At 38.8% G+C, this 15,000-nt stretch overlaps 1 protein-coding gene across 3 annotated transcripts in view; it reads right to left on the bottom strand.

Annotated features, from left to right (window-relative positions):
• Positions 1-15,000, bottom strand: part of tanc2a (tetratricopeptide repeat, ankyrin repeat and coiled-coil containing 2a) — a 173,275-nt gene that overhangs the window by 117,896 nt on the left and 40,379 nt on the right. For all 3 annotated transcript variants that reach the window (XM_048197802.1, XM_048197794.1, XM_048197811.1), the window contains one exon: positions 9,870-9,996. The gene's annotated coding sequence lies outside the window, so the exon portion shown is untranslated. The remainder of the gene's footprint in view (positions 1-9,869; positions 9,997-15,000) is intronic.

Below are 15,000 nucleotides of genomic sequence, written 5' to 3'. Positions count from 1 at the left end.
CCGAGTTCCACATCCAGAGCAAATCCAGACATGCAAAACAGCCAGAAATTTAACATCAAAAACTAGCGCCTTTAAAACTTACTGCCAGGCTCCACTGTGTTTTAAGTATATTGAAGTATATTTAATAATTTGGGGGATTAGGGAGTAAATTATTAATCAAAAAGTCAATCAGAAACATCCGAACAAGATAATAAAATATCCCCCTAGGTGAAGCTCAAACAATCTGAAGGCCCTTTTCCATCAAACACAATATAGACCCTTTCATAGTAGTCTTTGGGGGTTGTTTTACTGGAGGTCACTCTTCAGAAATGAGCACAAACTAGTAACTATTAGCAGGCAATTAGCAACATATTAAAAGCAGTTAAAATACCAATTTACCACAATTATGCACCATGAATAGAAATACTAGACCACTGGAGGAAAAGTTCAGGAAAAGAGGAGAATTTAAACAGAATTATGGCCCATATTTATGAGATTCTGCAAAATCTGGTCCCCCAAATGTGTCTTTAACCTGCGTGTGCCTGGTTTAAGGTTTACTTAGCCATATTTCTGGGAGGAAACTGTCCCCAGATGTAAGCTAAATATGACAAAACCTCACTCTGGGATAAGCAGGAGATGTCCTGAATTAGAAAACTCAATAAAACATTTTGTGTCCCCTAAAAATGCAAAAAGGTCTTTTATAGGCACAAGGTTAGGCTTAGTTTATATTCATTATAAATAGATGTATATAAAACAATAGTCTAGATAGCCAAGTAAACAGAGGCTTTTGAATCGGGTAGTTATAGGAACTTAGCAACCAGGATAGTGCCCCAAGAACTAATTTCTCCCCCGGGCCATGTTCCTGGTTGCATTCACACTGGCAATAGGAAGTCTGAAGCGGCCGACAGCGGCGTCTTTAAGTGCGGCATTTACAAACGTCAAAAAAAAGGTAGATGGAGCATGCTGTGATCGGAGCTGTGTTTGTTGTGTCATAGGTTTCATGATAACAGATGGAATGCAAACGCATAATTTTCGCGACTGAAACAGGAAAAAGTGAGGCGAAATCTCCAATGACAACTTTCAGCATTGCATATCATCAAGGCGGCGAAAAGAACATAACCCAACAGGGCTGAAGCCTCAAAAGGAGTTCTTAGAACTAAAATCGTTCCTAGTTCCTGCGGTGCGAACACAGCAAAATCCGGGTACTTCAGCCAATAGTTCTAGAAACTATGAAAAGGTTCCTCTGGTGTGAAAGCCCTTAAATTTATCGGTTTGTGAGAGAGACTGAGACATAGAGAGAGAAAAAAAAGAGAGAAGGGCCAAGGCTGTTACATAAATCTGACTAAACTATCCCTGTAATGATAATTGCAGGTGCGTGAAGACACTGAAAGTCCCATTGTAAAGGTTTAAGGTTCAGGTCAAGGTCAAAGGTCAAAGGTCAAATCATATTCAAAGAGGGGCATGTAGTGTGGTAGTTAGCCATACACATATTAGTGCAGTCCAGACATACTAGAGGTTCAGGCTACTGCAGTCGTTCATTTCATGAAATAATTTATTACAATTTGTCAGCCATTAAGAATCGAGATTTGCAATGACCTCTAACGCAAAAATGCGCCATACTAACTCAAAAGTGATCGTTCTTTAGCTTGAGAAAACATCTGTGAGAAACACCTAGATTTAGAAGTGTGTATTTAAACAAAAGGTTTCTTTTAAAGACAAAAGTAAAAAAAAAAAAAAAATTAAATAACAACGATATGATACATACAATGAATTTAGCAAAAAAAAAACAAAAAAAAACAACAACACAAACCTGACAAAACAAAATAAACAAAACTGAACTATTATTCTAACCACCCACATGGCTGTGTAATACTTAACTGAAGCACTCATTATTATTGCAATTCTGTTTGGTGGTGCAGAAATTACACCCTAGAGCATTAAAAATCTAACTTCCTTCCACAAAATAGCTAGACCAAGGTCAAAGGTTTGGATTCCGCCTGAGAAAGAATTGTGACAAATCACTTATCAAGCTGATTATCATATGGTGCTTCACATTAACCCATCAGCATGAATATCATGTACATTGTTACCGAGTTTGACACTGTCACTAAAACGTCCTCCACGTGCCCTGGGCACGCCTGGCGCTCGTGGTATTTTAGGAAAGGTAATATAACCCATGCAGCGGGTGTGCACGGTCCCTGTGGAGTAACACGCATACACTCTCCCCTCCACTCCGTCAGGCAGCCACAGCAGTTTCTGAAAGAGGACGGAGCGTGTGCCGAGTTTAACATTACAGGCGTAGTCACACGACCAAGGGCAGATGACGGACAAGAGGAGACTAACTGAATGTCAGGATTACAGCTGCAATCATTCATTCCCACAGCCGTTTTAAATGAAACCGTAACGGTCCAGTACACATAAATTATCAAGAACAAGACTTACAGAAGACTTCAGAGTTTGTCTAATTCCAAGTATTACATTCTGCAAACACTAAGAACGTAAACACTATAAAGCGCTACAAAAAAAAAAAACTTTTCCGTCAAAAGCTTTGATTGTGTCTGTTGAAATACACGCCTTTGTAAGTTTTAATCATGGGTTTTTCCAGCACAAACATGACGACACAGTGGAGACGTTACTGAGATGGCAACCAGGGAATCAGAAAAGCATTGAATTGTGACTAAGACCCCTACAGTGACAGCACCCACTCAGAACTCCTCCATGGCTTTGACGAGGGGCCAAACAAATCTGCCTCGATGTAAACAACATGGCTGAATGTTTGCTGTTTACAGACAATAATCATGAGAACATACTTTCATCCCTTCTGTGCTTATGTGAAGCAAGCATCAGTGTTTTTAAAGGGTTAGTTCACCCACAAATGAAAATTCTGTCATTAATTACTCACCCTCATGTCGTTCCACACCCGTAAGACTTTCGTTCATCTTCAGAACACAAATTAAGATATTTTTGATAAAATCCGATGGCTCAGTGAGGCCTCTATTGTCAGCAAGATAACACTTTCAGATAACCAGAAAGACATATTTAAAACAGTTCATGTGACTACAGCGGTTCAACCTTTATGTTATGAAGTGACGAGAATACTTTTTGTGCGCCAAAAAACGAAATAACGACTTTATTCAACAATATCTAGTGATGGGCGATTTCAAAACACTGCTTCATGAAGCTTCGAAGCTTTACAAATCTTTTGTTTCGAATCAGTGGTTCGGAGCACGTATCAAACTGCCAAAGTCACACCCTTCAGTGGTGAACCATTGAAATTTCGAAACACTTATGACATAACGAAGCCTTGTTTACTGAAATCACATGACTTTATATTTATAATATAAATATACAGTATGCATTATGAATTTTATGCATTGCCTTGTCAATACCCATCAAACTATAAAGCCTTTTGTTGGATGGACAAAAGAAAATCATTTCTCATGGGTGGGTGAGCAATCTGAGGCTGAGACTACAGTACAGCTGGAAATAAAGACACCCAGGAACAGGCAGCTTTTTATTACACTATAAGGACCCTACTGGTCTATCAAACAAATGATACCATGCTAGAGAGCAGAATAAAACATCAAACCATAGAGGCATGGAGGGTTTCTGTCGATCAAAGCGGTTCCTTGTCCAGCAGCTGTCGCAACCATGTCAAATAACCCGACTAATCAACACTCCAACGCCTGAGTGCTTCTGGGTAAACAGATGGAGGCTGAACGCTCTGTATCTAATCGACCATCACTGATAAAAGCAGCGGCTGAATCCCCAGAATGACAAATACAAGAAACCCTCTAAATTCTCCACAGATATCAACTACAATGTTATACTGAATTTGGGTAAACAGAACTGATGTGAGAATTTTCCATTCCTTAAAAAGCAATAGTTAGGGTCTTGATCATTAACAACAGGTGCAAAAGGTGATAAATCAATCAATCCCTGCTCACCTTGTCAGCACACTGAAAAGAAAACTCGGGCATTGCGAGTAAATTTCACAATTACAAAGAAACAGCAAGTAACATGTTGAATTAAAAATGAAATTTTGAAGTTGAAAAATGTTTTATTTACAACTTTTAAAATTAGTTTTTTACAGTATAGAAACCTGATTTGTTAAATCTTTCCTCTTTAAAATGATAACCATCGGTTGTGAAATAAATACTGTAGCATACAGTACTGCTTCTTCTGCAGTGTACAATATGCAAACTCCAAATTGTATGCAACTTTTCTGTTTTATCAATAGCAATATGTGCAGTAATATATGTGCTCAACATTGGATTTCCAGTGTAATGACTGAAGAATATCTTGCTTCACACGATTTTATCGGACTGCCAAATATGAAGACATTTTCTGAAACGATAACTTGACTATACTTGCTTAAATTAAATATGTAACATGTCAAGATCATGCATTTTTTCCCCCTAATCGTATACATATATACTGCGCAGTATACAGTACAGTAATAGTCTTTTTAAACATAGCCAAACATTAGAAAAACAAATGTGAAAACAACCCATCCAAAAACTACAGGCCTAAATCATCTCTGCAGCATAAAAACAAAACATAGTTCATTTTTATTAATGCAATACTCACTGACCCATCTTAAAAATAAAAATAAATCAGTAGCAACAGACTGAAACAGATGTCCTGCCTTATAAAAGTCTTTGAGATCAGATCGCAGGTGGTGCTTGTCTTGCATGAGCAGGAGCAACATGGGGTTTTCTAAAAAGAGACATCTCAAAGGGTCCATGCTGTTTGTTTCAACACTGAACACATGGCACAGATATCTGCATCTACAAATCATCAGGGGTGGATAGAACTCCAGCCACTCAATATTTACATGTTGGCTGGTGTTAAAAACAAGAAAAATGTTCCAACTGATGTCCTTTTTGGATGTGCCTTATCCACCATTTGTTTGTTCCAAACTTAATCAGCGATTTTTTACAACAGCATCTGTTTCTAGCTGTTCTGTTTTGCACCAAAATTTGTCAGATGCATGTTTAATGATACTCACTGAGTGATAAAAAAAATAATCCTGCAATAAAATAATATATGTCTGGGTTATATTTTATCCCAAAATAAGACAGACAGATTGTCTGTCTGTCTAGCATTCATGATTTTTAATGACAGCACCAAGTCTATTAGGCATGGAATGAACAACTTGGCGACATTTTGCAACATCTGTCTTCTTCCATTCTTCAAGAATGACCTCTTTTAGAGACTGGATGCTGGATGGAGAGTGATGCTCAACTTGTCTCTTCAGAATTCCCCATAGGTGTTCGATTGGGTTCAGATCAGGAAACAATGAATCACTTTCACCCTGTTCTTCTTCAGAAATCCAACAGTGGCCTTAGATGTGCATTTATGATCATTGTCATGTTGGAAAAGTGCACAACGACCAGGGGCACGGAGTGATGGTAGCATCTTCTCTTTCAGTATAGGGCAGTACATCTGTGAATTCATGATGCCATCAATGAAATACAGCTCCCCGACACCAGCAGCACTCATGCAGCCCCACATAAGGACACTGCCACCACCATGTTTCACTGTAGGCACCATGCATTTTTCTTTGTATTCCTCACCTTTGCGACGGCATACAGTTTTGAAGCCATCAGTTCCAAAAACATTTATGTTGGTCTCATCACTCCAGAGAGTCCCAGTAGTCTTCATCTTTGTCAGCATGGGCCCTGGCAAACTCTAGGTGGGCTTTTTTGTGCCTGGGCTTTAGGAGAGGCTTCTTTCGTGGACGGCACCCATGTATGCCATTCCTCTGCAGTGTATGCCGTATTGTGTCACGGGAAATCCAAGTCACCCCAGTTTGGCTTTCTACTGCTTTAGATAACTGCAGTGAACTTGTATGCCAATCTTCTTCAATCAGAAGATGCTCCTGTCGAGGTGTTAACTTCCGTGGACGACCTGGACGTCTCTGTGAGATGGTTGCAGTTCCATCTTTTTTAAATTGTTGTACCACTTTTGCTACAGTATTCTGACTGATATGTAAATCTTTGCTGATCTTTTTCTAGCCTTCACCTTTCTGGTGTAAAGAAATTATTTTCTTTCTCAGGTCTTGTGACATTTCTCTTCCATGTGGTGCCATTGCTGACAGCATGAAATGGGAGGGGGTTTTAACACCCTTTTATATGTCTGCTGGACACCTGTGTAATGAATCATTCGACTCACCTGTGGTTGAATTCTTGTTAAATTAGACATTTGTAGTCTAAAATTTAGCTTTGCTCCAGAGACTTTCAGTGGGGTGTACTCATTTTTACATCACCCTAATTTGAGTAAAACTGAAAATTTTGTTCTCCAAGTTATATGATCAAAATTATTTTCATGTTATAAAGTTAAACAGCTGCTATCTAAAACTTACTCTTGTCAACATTTTGGAAATTGTTTTTGTGTTCATTGAAATATTGTTTAAAATTTTACTTTTCAAAGGGGGTGAACTCATTTACGCCGAGCACTGTAGATAGATAACGCTAGACAGATCGGATGGACGGACAGACAGATGGATGGATGGACAATGCTTTTTTTTATCTCTTGCTTTGGTGGTGAAATATTATATAAATATACCAGGACATTTCAGCCATTTTGATGAGAATTATGCAGAAAGTCTAAGAGTGACATTGTGATCCCAGCGCTGGGACTGTGTGATTCAAATTGCTCATTTGGGATTCTACGACATTAAAGAGCCCTTGAACTGTGTCTTTGACACCCTGCAGCTCTAACCAAGAACAATTAATCACCACTAAACATGTATTAGGCAAGTGTGGATTATTTGATGTCCCAAAGAAACACTGTTCGTTAAGATTGCTGGCCAAGTCCGATTCTTACCGTCCCTAAAACAACCCACACTAGTTCATGCTTTGAACTCAACTCTGCTGTGACTGCAGCTGCCTGCAAATAAGATTTAATAAAACATGACTCAATGGGCACTGAACACAGAGTCCATTGCGTCCTGCTCCTGACTCCTTGCTTTTCATCACTATATTCCGTTCTTTCTGCCTCCTTTGCTTTAGGAAACAACAATCTTCTCTTACCAGCTATGTGAAGAAGAAGAAGAAGAAGAAGAAGAAGAAGAAGAAGAAGAAGAAGAAGAAGAAGAAGAAGAAGAAGAAGAAGAAGAAGAAGAAGAAGAAGAAGAAGAAGAAGAAGAAGAAGAAGAAGAAGAGAAGAAGAGAAGAAGAAGAAGAAGAAGAAGAAGAAGAAGAAGAAGAAGAAGAAGAAGAAGAGAAGAAGAAGAAGAAGAAGAAGAAGAAGAAGAAGAAGAAGAAGAAGAAGAAGAAGAAGAAGAAGAAGAAGAAGAAGAAGAAGAAGAAGAAGAAGAAGAAGAAGAAGAAGAAGAAGAAGAAGAAGAAGAAGAAGAAGAAGAAGAAGAAGAAGAAGAAGAAGAAGAAGAAGAAGAAGAAGAAGAAGAAGAAGAAGAAGAAGAAGAAGAAGAAGAAGAAGCAGAAGAAGCAGAAGAAGAAGAAGCAGAAGCAGAAGAAGAAGAAGAAGAAGAAGAAGAAGAAGAAGAAGAAGAAGAAGAAGAAGAAGAAGAAGAAGAAGAAGAAGAAGAAGAAGAAGAAGAAGAAGAAGAAGAAGAAGAAGAAGAAGAAGAAGAAAAGGGGGGAACAGCATATAGAATAAACTTCCCTCTTTCCTAATAACTCCCCCAACTCTCTGCCCATCCTGTTTTGGAGCAGATCAAAGGTAATAATCCCCCATAATCCTCTGGTGTGCCCTTGCTGTTGTTATGGTCATTATAGGCTGCCGCATTGTTGCTAAGCTATCACGATTGTTCAGAGGAAAGCTACACTGGCTCAGTTTCACAGTGTAATGCCTATTTCACGGATGGACAGCCACTAGGATAATTAGATGGGGCCCGAGTGGACACAGCAACTACGTGCTTTTCAGACAGAAAACAAGGCCTCGTTTTTGCAAACTAAGGGGTCAGGGAGGGTACAAAACACTCCGTCAAGGAAGTATAAGAACTCAGTGTGAAAGTTAGAGTGGCTGCATAAACATAAGAAACGAATCAAAATGAAAACCGTCATGAAAAGAGTGGTTGGCATTGACATGCACACTTCAGTTTAATACACAACAGCCATGTAAGTGTTATGGAACAATAGAAGGATTGTAAAACTGTGGACATATGGAATCATGACAGCTGCTTTTGTCTTTGCCAGAGTTGCTGTCAGAAGATATGTTACTATTTATTGGCTGCATGCAGAACAAATTCTTTGGATGGAGGAGAATGTAAATTTAAATGGCTTCTGCAGATTACCACTGTGTTTTGGGTAAAAGCTGAGACTGCATCCGTGCATAGTAGGTTAGTGACGAGACACGAGATTGGGTTGAGACGAGACAAGATTTTTGCACAGTATTTTAAAGAAATCCTCAATGACAAAATTCATGACTGGAAAAATACTCTGTAGGTGCATTTTGAAATGTTTTAACTAATTACCTTGTAATGAATGTCATTTCAGTCCTACTTTCTGATTATGAATTATCAAATGCATTGAAAGACAACAATTTAAAAGCACTGTAAAAGGTTTTGCCACAAACTCAGAACTTCTGATCGAGGATATGTGTGACCTCCTAATTGAACTTCTTTCCACAAATTGAACATAGAAATAAAAATAGTATAAATAACAAAAGTAAATAGCCTTAAGTGCAAACAATAAATGCAACCAATCAAAGAATTCTCTCAATATTCAAAGTGCAAACAGAGACCAAAACAGACACCAGAGCTACAACTACACAGCCCAGCCTAAAATAGGTTTGATATTGGGAGACAGGCTATTTTATGTAGCCTAATTTGTGTGCATCAGGGTGCTCTAGTTCTACTTTCGCTTTCAAATTCACAAATCGCATGTCCTCTGTGTATAAGGAGCGGCGGTGTTGAGTGGGCATTCCACAAGACAAGACATTTATCAGACGTTTAGCAATGAATCCTCTGCCATGGTCTTGTCAGTCATCTCGCCATACTCTTTCTATAAAAAAAGCAAAACGACTGTAGAGGCAGTGCTGTGGTGGGCCCTGTAATGTAATGTAAACATAGTGGTGGCATATTCTATGCTAATTTCACCCTCACACTCCATCATGGCGATATTGCGAGACAGATATCGCATCACATTTTAATATCGTGAGATCTCATAGCACAAGATCTCGTCACATCCCTAGTGTACAGCCAAGATAATGATTTAAAATTTCTAATCCATTTCAAATTTTTAAATATGATACTTTTTTGCAAGTTTCTCTAACAGTTTTTCTAAGGCTATTGGGTTTGACTTACACAAAGATATTTTTAGTGCATAACCATTCTAATCAGGTTTAGCCCAATAAAGCATAAAGCAACAAGTTATCGCTTTGAGTTTTTATCCTAACCAGCAACTGTGACAAGTTATAAGTTGTTCATTATCGCAGATGAATCGCCTTCGATAATGAACGCGATATTGCGTAGCTTGTCAGTGAACTACGGCTCTGTCTATTAAATGCCGCTCCATTTGAAAGCAGGTGATGGCGATTTAGCAGTAATCAGGGAACCGGCTTTACTGACAAAATGCGCGTGACAATCGCATGCGATATATCGCCCAGCCCTACTGGATAGTCTTATCCACAATGAAATCTCATTGCAATCAACTGTGTGTTAAACATGAAGTCCTTTTTGCTTCCAGTGTGGACAGACAAATTATTTGTCGCTGGAAACTTCACAACTAGTTAGGATGTGACATACGATAATAAGGCTTGACAGCTTACCAGAAACATCCATGACAAGCAATTGCTTTATGCACTAATACCTTGGCAACAAATCTACAAGACTGCCACTAAAGAAAAAACCAATGGGAACCATTCTTGATTCCTTGCTGTACAACCTGTTTTTCCCATAAAGACAGTGGAAGTCAACTCACCATTAGAAGGAGGTACAGGGCCTCACAGCAAACCGGTCACAGCTACAGGGGTCGAGTTGGAATCGTTCTCCTGTGGGCAGGAGCCCAAGGCCCATCTCTTTAAGATTTAAACCTCAGCGGCTCTGTACTGTATAAGAGGCAGAAAACAAAAGCAGCACATCAGAAGCATGATAACAAAAACAGTGGCCGTCATTTTCCAGACCCTATCATGAGCCAAACAATCTAACATCTTGCCTGAGAGACTATGTATAGCCCCACAAATCCCACCGGCACCTTCAGCGGCATGTTGCTGGAGGCTCCTAGGGAGGGGGGTTTCTATGTGTAACCTTCATAGCGCTGAAAACATGGAACACTACACGTGCAATTTAATTAACACATAACGTGCATTTACACATGTCTGCACACATGGGAGCCCACTTTCTCTCTAGAGACAAGATGATAAAGAGTGAGGGGGGAAAAAGAGAGAGGTGGAATATGAGAGCAGAACAGCTGCCAACTTCTTCACATAAAAACACCACAAAACAAACAGAGCATCAATTATCTGGAGGTGTTTGCTAAGGCAAGAAACACTATCAGTATTACAGACATGGAGTCAGTGAACAAACGTGCTTCAACCTACAATTTTGCAAAACTTTAAATAACCTACAATTCACTACAGATTCTAGTTGAAATTAACACTGGTGGCTGTAAAACACCAACTCTTAATCCTTTTCACAAATTATGATTACACGGGCAGATTATCGACTTTAAAAGACTTTTGAGGTTACACTCACAATACAATGTTATGGCCACAAAACACTTTATCATAGTGCATGATTTGTAAAGTAATACATTTTGAGGTTTGCATCACATAACCAGCTCCATATGTTTGACTTTTCTGACAAACTTGCTAGTTCACCTGGTACAGCATTCCATTTGCAATGCGGAGCGCTCAGATTCGAGTACCATGAAACAAGTCAAAGTCTTGTAGAAAAAAACCTAAAATGTGATGTTTTTTTTAAACATTCACTTTTGTTAATACTATATAATATTATATAAACCTTTTAGCACATCTCACCATTTCCAAACTGCCGTGATAGGTACAACAACCAAATAAGAAAACACTGCAGGATAACATTGATCTATTTTGGATAAAACTGGACATTAAGACATTGGACATTTCACTATGAAAGTATGCAATGTACAAGAAACAATGTAATATAATTGTTCAGAAACTGAACAATTACTTTGTGTTGATGGTAGTGGTGCAGAAATTGCACAGTACTTCAACTTCAAATTTTTCAGCTTTTCTCAATTTCAAATATTTTGTTAGGGCTGTGCGATTAATCGAAATTGATTTCGATTTTGGCTTCCAACGATTATGAAAACAAGATAATCGGAATAAAACGATTAATGTGCCATTCTCTTATGCCGTTTACTCATTATTGGCTGGCTATTGTGTTAGCATCACACAAATGTGTCATGCTGCTCACGTGAACAGCCTCTGCCAATACTGAACCCACGTTCTGACATAGAACCTGGAAGCACTGAACATAAACAGAGAATGTTTGAGAATGTATGAGAATGACACCAAAGAGAAGATATTGTTATTTTTCTTTTGTTTTTGAGCACAAAATGTATTCTCGTCGCTTCATAACATTAAGGCTGAACCACTGCAATCACGTCGACTGTTTTGACAATGTCTTTAGTACCTTTCTGGAACTTGAAGTCATATACCTATGAGTCATATGCCTCTCGGATTTCATCAAAAATATCTTAATTTGTGTTCTGAAGATGAACGAAGGTCTTACGGGTGTGGAACAACAATGTAAATGTAATTACATTGTAATTAATGTAATTAATTACAGAGTAATTAATGACAGAATTTTTGGGTAAACTAACCCTTTAAATAATATTTCAATATTGACCAAAATTGTGATTTTTGCCATAATCGAGCAGCCAAATATTTTGTTTTTATTTATTTTTTTACAAAGGCATCTTCCAGATGGCTGTCGGAGGCTCTGGAGAGCAGTGGGCAAACAAACTTCTCGTCTTTCCATGCTGATATTCGGCTCTGTTGTGTGTATTGTGTGGGTGATACCTGAACCCCTTACAGCATGGAGAAGCGACACGGATACTGCAAACCAGAGCCAAAACATGAGGTCCGACAGATGAGACGCACCTTACATTACCTGCAGACCATGTGTGTGGGTGACATCTGCCAATGTCATCAGCACCTTTTCTGAGGACATAAAGAACATTTTGTTCTTCAACATAAAAGGATCTAGAGTTTGTGATATAAGTGATTTAAGATATGTAAATTTTAAAGTGGGTTGAGTGGGTAAACTGAATGTATTGTTCAGTATTGCCAGATGTTGTCTGAACATTTAGAAAGTGAGACAAAACAAAGAATGTATCATGTTTTTTGGAGAACCCTTTAAAAAAAAAAAGCTTCAAAATTCATGTTTGAGGAATGACAGTGTACTTTATGTTGTAGAGCAAAATGTCAAAGTCTCTTCAAGTAATAAGCCCTTAATTTACTCAGAACCACCATTCTAAAAACCCATAGGGAATGTATGGTGAATTAGCCTTCTGGGTTAGCCTACAAATTAACATCATGACTGAACTCAGCTCTTTTCTGTTTGGTTACATTAGTGGTTCAGAAATTACACACTTCACCTTTTATTACCTCATATTCTTTATCTTTTATCCATAGTTTTAAATTGGTCTGTAAATAATTTTATAATTTTAGAACACTTATTTTAAAACAATTTTCTTATAGAGAGTGATAGTGCCTGCCCACTTTTTTAGCTGCCTTGGTTCTGTAAGTATTTTTCCCATAGGGATTTTTTTTACATTAATTGCAAAATATGCACATTTGATTTAGGTAATTTGCAAGCAAAGAGAGACTAACTTGGTTACATTAGTCATAGTGTTTCTTGGGAGTTGGGTTGTCAAAAGTACCGACTTCGATACGAATTCAGTACTGAAATTTTAAACAGCGCTCAAAATGTTAGACAACCCTACATGGGAGCGAGCAGACTCTAAAGAGTTTTTTTTTTTTTTTTTGGTGTGATTTGTTTCGATTCTCTGATTGCTGATTTTTTTTTTTTTTGAAAAATCATGGGTAATGCAGTTTTTCACCAAATGTTTCACTGTTAAAAGGGTCATGAATTAAGAAATCAAACTTTCCTTGATTATTTGACATAAGAGGTCATTTTACTATAAAAATACCCTGTATGTTATAAAGCCGTTTTTGGACTAACGAGGAAGTTGTGAGTTCTCAAAACTTCCTCGTTAGTCCAAAAACAGCTTTTATTAAAACCGAGCTGCCAAAATGATTAATTTCAAATTTTGTCTCAGTAGGACGTCATATTAGTCTGGGTAAACCCAGCCTGATCTGCCGGCGATTTGATTTCTCTCTGCAACTCAGTCTGGAAACCCGTGCATTAATTTCTGCTGCGCTGTTACACTTTTGCGGGAACCAATCACAGACTGGCTTATCCACCTTGCTCGCTATTGGCGGGTATAACACGATGGCGATAGAGAAGCGACGGCAAGCAGCTTTCAAACTATCTGATCTACCCGTCTTTCGCACGACCGTCACTCCAAAATAACAATGCACAATCACAGTGACGCCGACTGTGTTAAGCATTTACCTTATCTGAGAGAAATGTAGCAGAGCGTTGATCCGACAGTCTCTTCATAGGAAGATTACAAATGGCGATTGATGACACACAACGATTCTCTGCTGTTATTTTGGTGGTTTGCTTGACGATGTGAGTACAGGACTCTTTTACTTCAATGCCCCTTGATGGTAGACAATATTTTTATTATTTGCTCTATATGTTTCATCTCCCTGCTTCTTGAATCTCGTGCCGCCTGAGCTGACTGAAATTCTTTTTGGTTGTCATGACAATGACATAGTTTAGGGCGGCTATATTCCGCGTTCATTTACACTGAACCAGAACAGTATCAGAGTCGCCTTTTAACCTCTCGACGATGCTGAATGACTTCTTTATTTAGCAAACAAATTGCTCAAGTGGGTGTAAATACTGATCACTTTCATGTTTTTTTGCACAACCTGCAAAAATCGCTCGATGCCATTGCTGCTTCTGCAAACCGCGGATCAATGCTACAAACCAATACAAACTAACCCTGTGTCTCAATCAGCTCCCTAGTTCCCTAGGTCGTGAATCAGTATATCATGCAAGTGAATGTGGCTGATTCCCTGGTCAGTGCCCTGACTACTGAACTAGGGAGCTGATTGAGACACACGGTAAACCTGTCTGGAGTTTTCGCATCGCTCTGCAAAGTACATCACCCGGATCGTTGATCTGATTGGTTGAAGGACTATCCAATTGCGTGACTAATGCTCGTTGATCACGCCTCTTGTGCAGTAGGAAATACAGAGCAAACTCCCCAGACCAATGTTCAATTTTAAATTGAGCTTGGTCTGGTGATAGCCAGACTAACGTCACAGTGCAACGAGAGACCGAATCGTGCCAATTTGTCCTTAGTCTTTGAGTTGAGTTGTAACACAGTGTTTGCATTGCCTTCTTTGTGATCCTAACATTAACATTTTTAACGAAGTTCTAGATCACGTCAATAAGACACTGTCCTTTTGTTTGCTTAATTTTACTGTGGATTTGTTTTTAAACGAGACACCATTTGATGCAGGCTTTTCAGAGAGACTGAAATCTAAAGATGATGCAGTACCGACTATATTGGATCCGGCAGTAATAATTTTTTTCCCATATGTCACTATTGCTTCTTCTGCTTTATCTGTATGGCTGATTTATTCTTCTGCGTCGGACCTACGGCATAGCCTCTGCACCGTAGGCTACACATTGGTTTTCATATATAGTTCTGCGTCGTTGTCCGTTTCGACGTGCAATCACACATTCAGACCGCTAGTACAGTAGGCAGTGTCCACGGGCATGTTGATGGTGCCGCTTGTTGTGTACGTTGTCGGAGAAGCTTCAGCAGTGATGGCGACAAACAGACAGTGACTTTTGTTGCAGCTTGAGTTGTTAAATATCAAAGAACAGATCATTTATTTAAAACTACAAAAAATGAGATGACAACGGAACAGGAAAAGGTATGTTCAACTCTTTGGCGATATCCAGTGCTACATACTGACACACTTGCC

The sequence above is a fragment of the Megalobrama amblycephala genome, linkage group LG1 (assembly GCF_018812025.1).
Source record: "Megalobrama amblycephala isolate DHTTF-2021 linkage group LG1, ASM1881202v1, whole genome shotgun sequence".
Classification (NCBI taxonomy): Eukaryota; Metazoa; Chordata; class Actinopteri; order Cypriniformes; family Xenocyprididae; genus Megalobrama; species Megalobrama amblycephala.
This window is presented reverse-complemented; position numbering and strand designations above follow the sequence as displayed.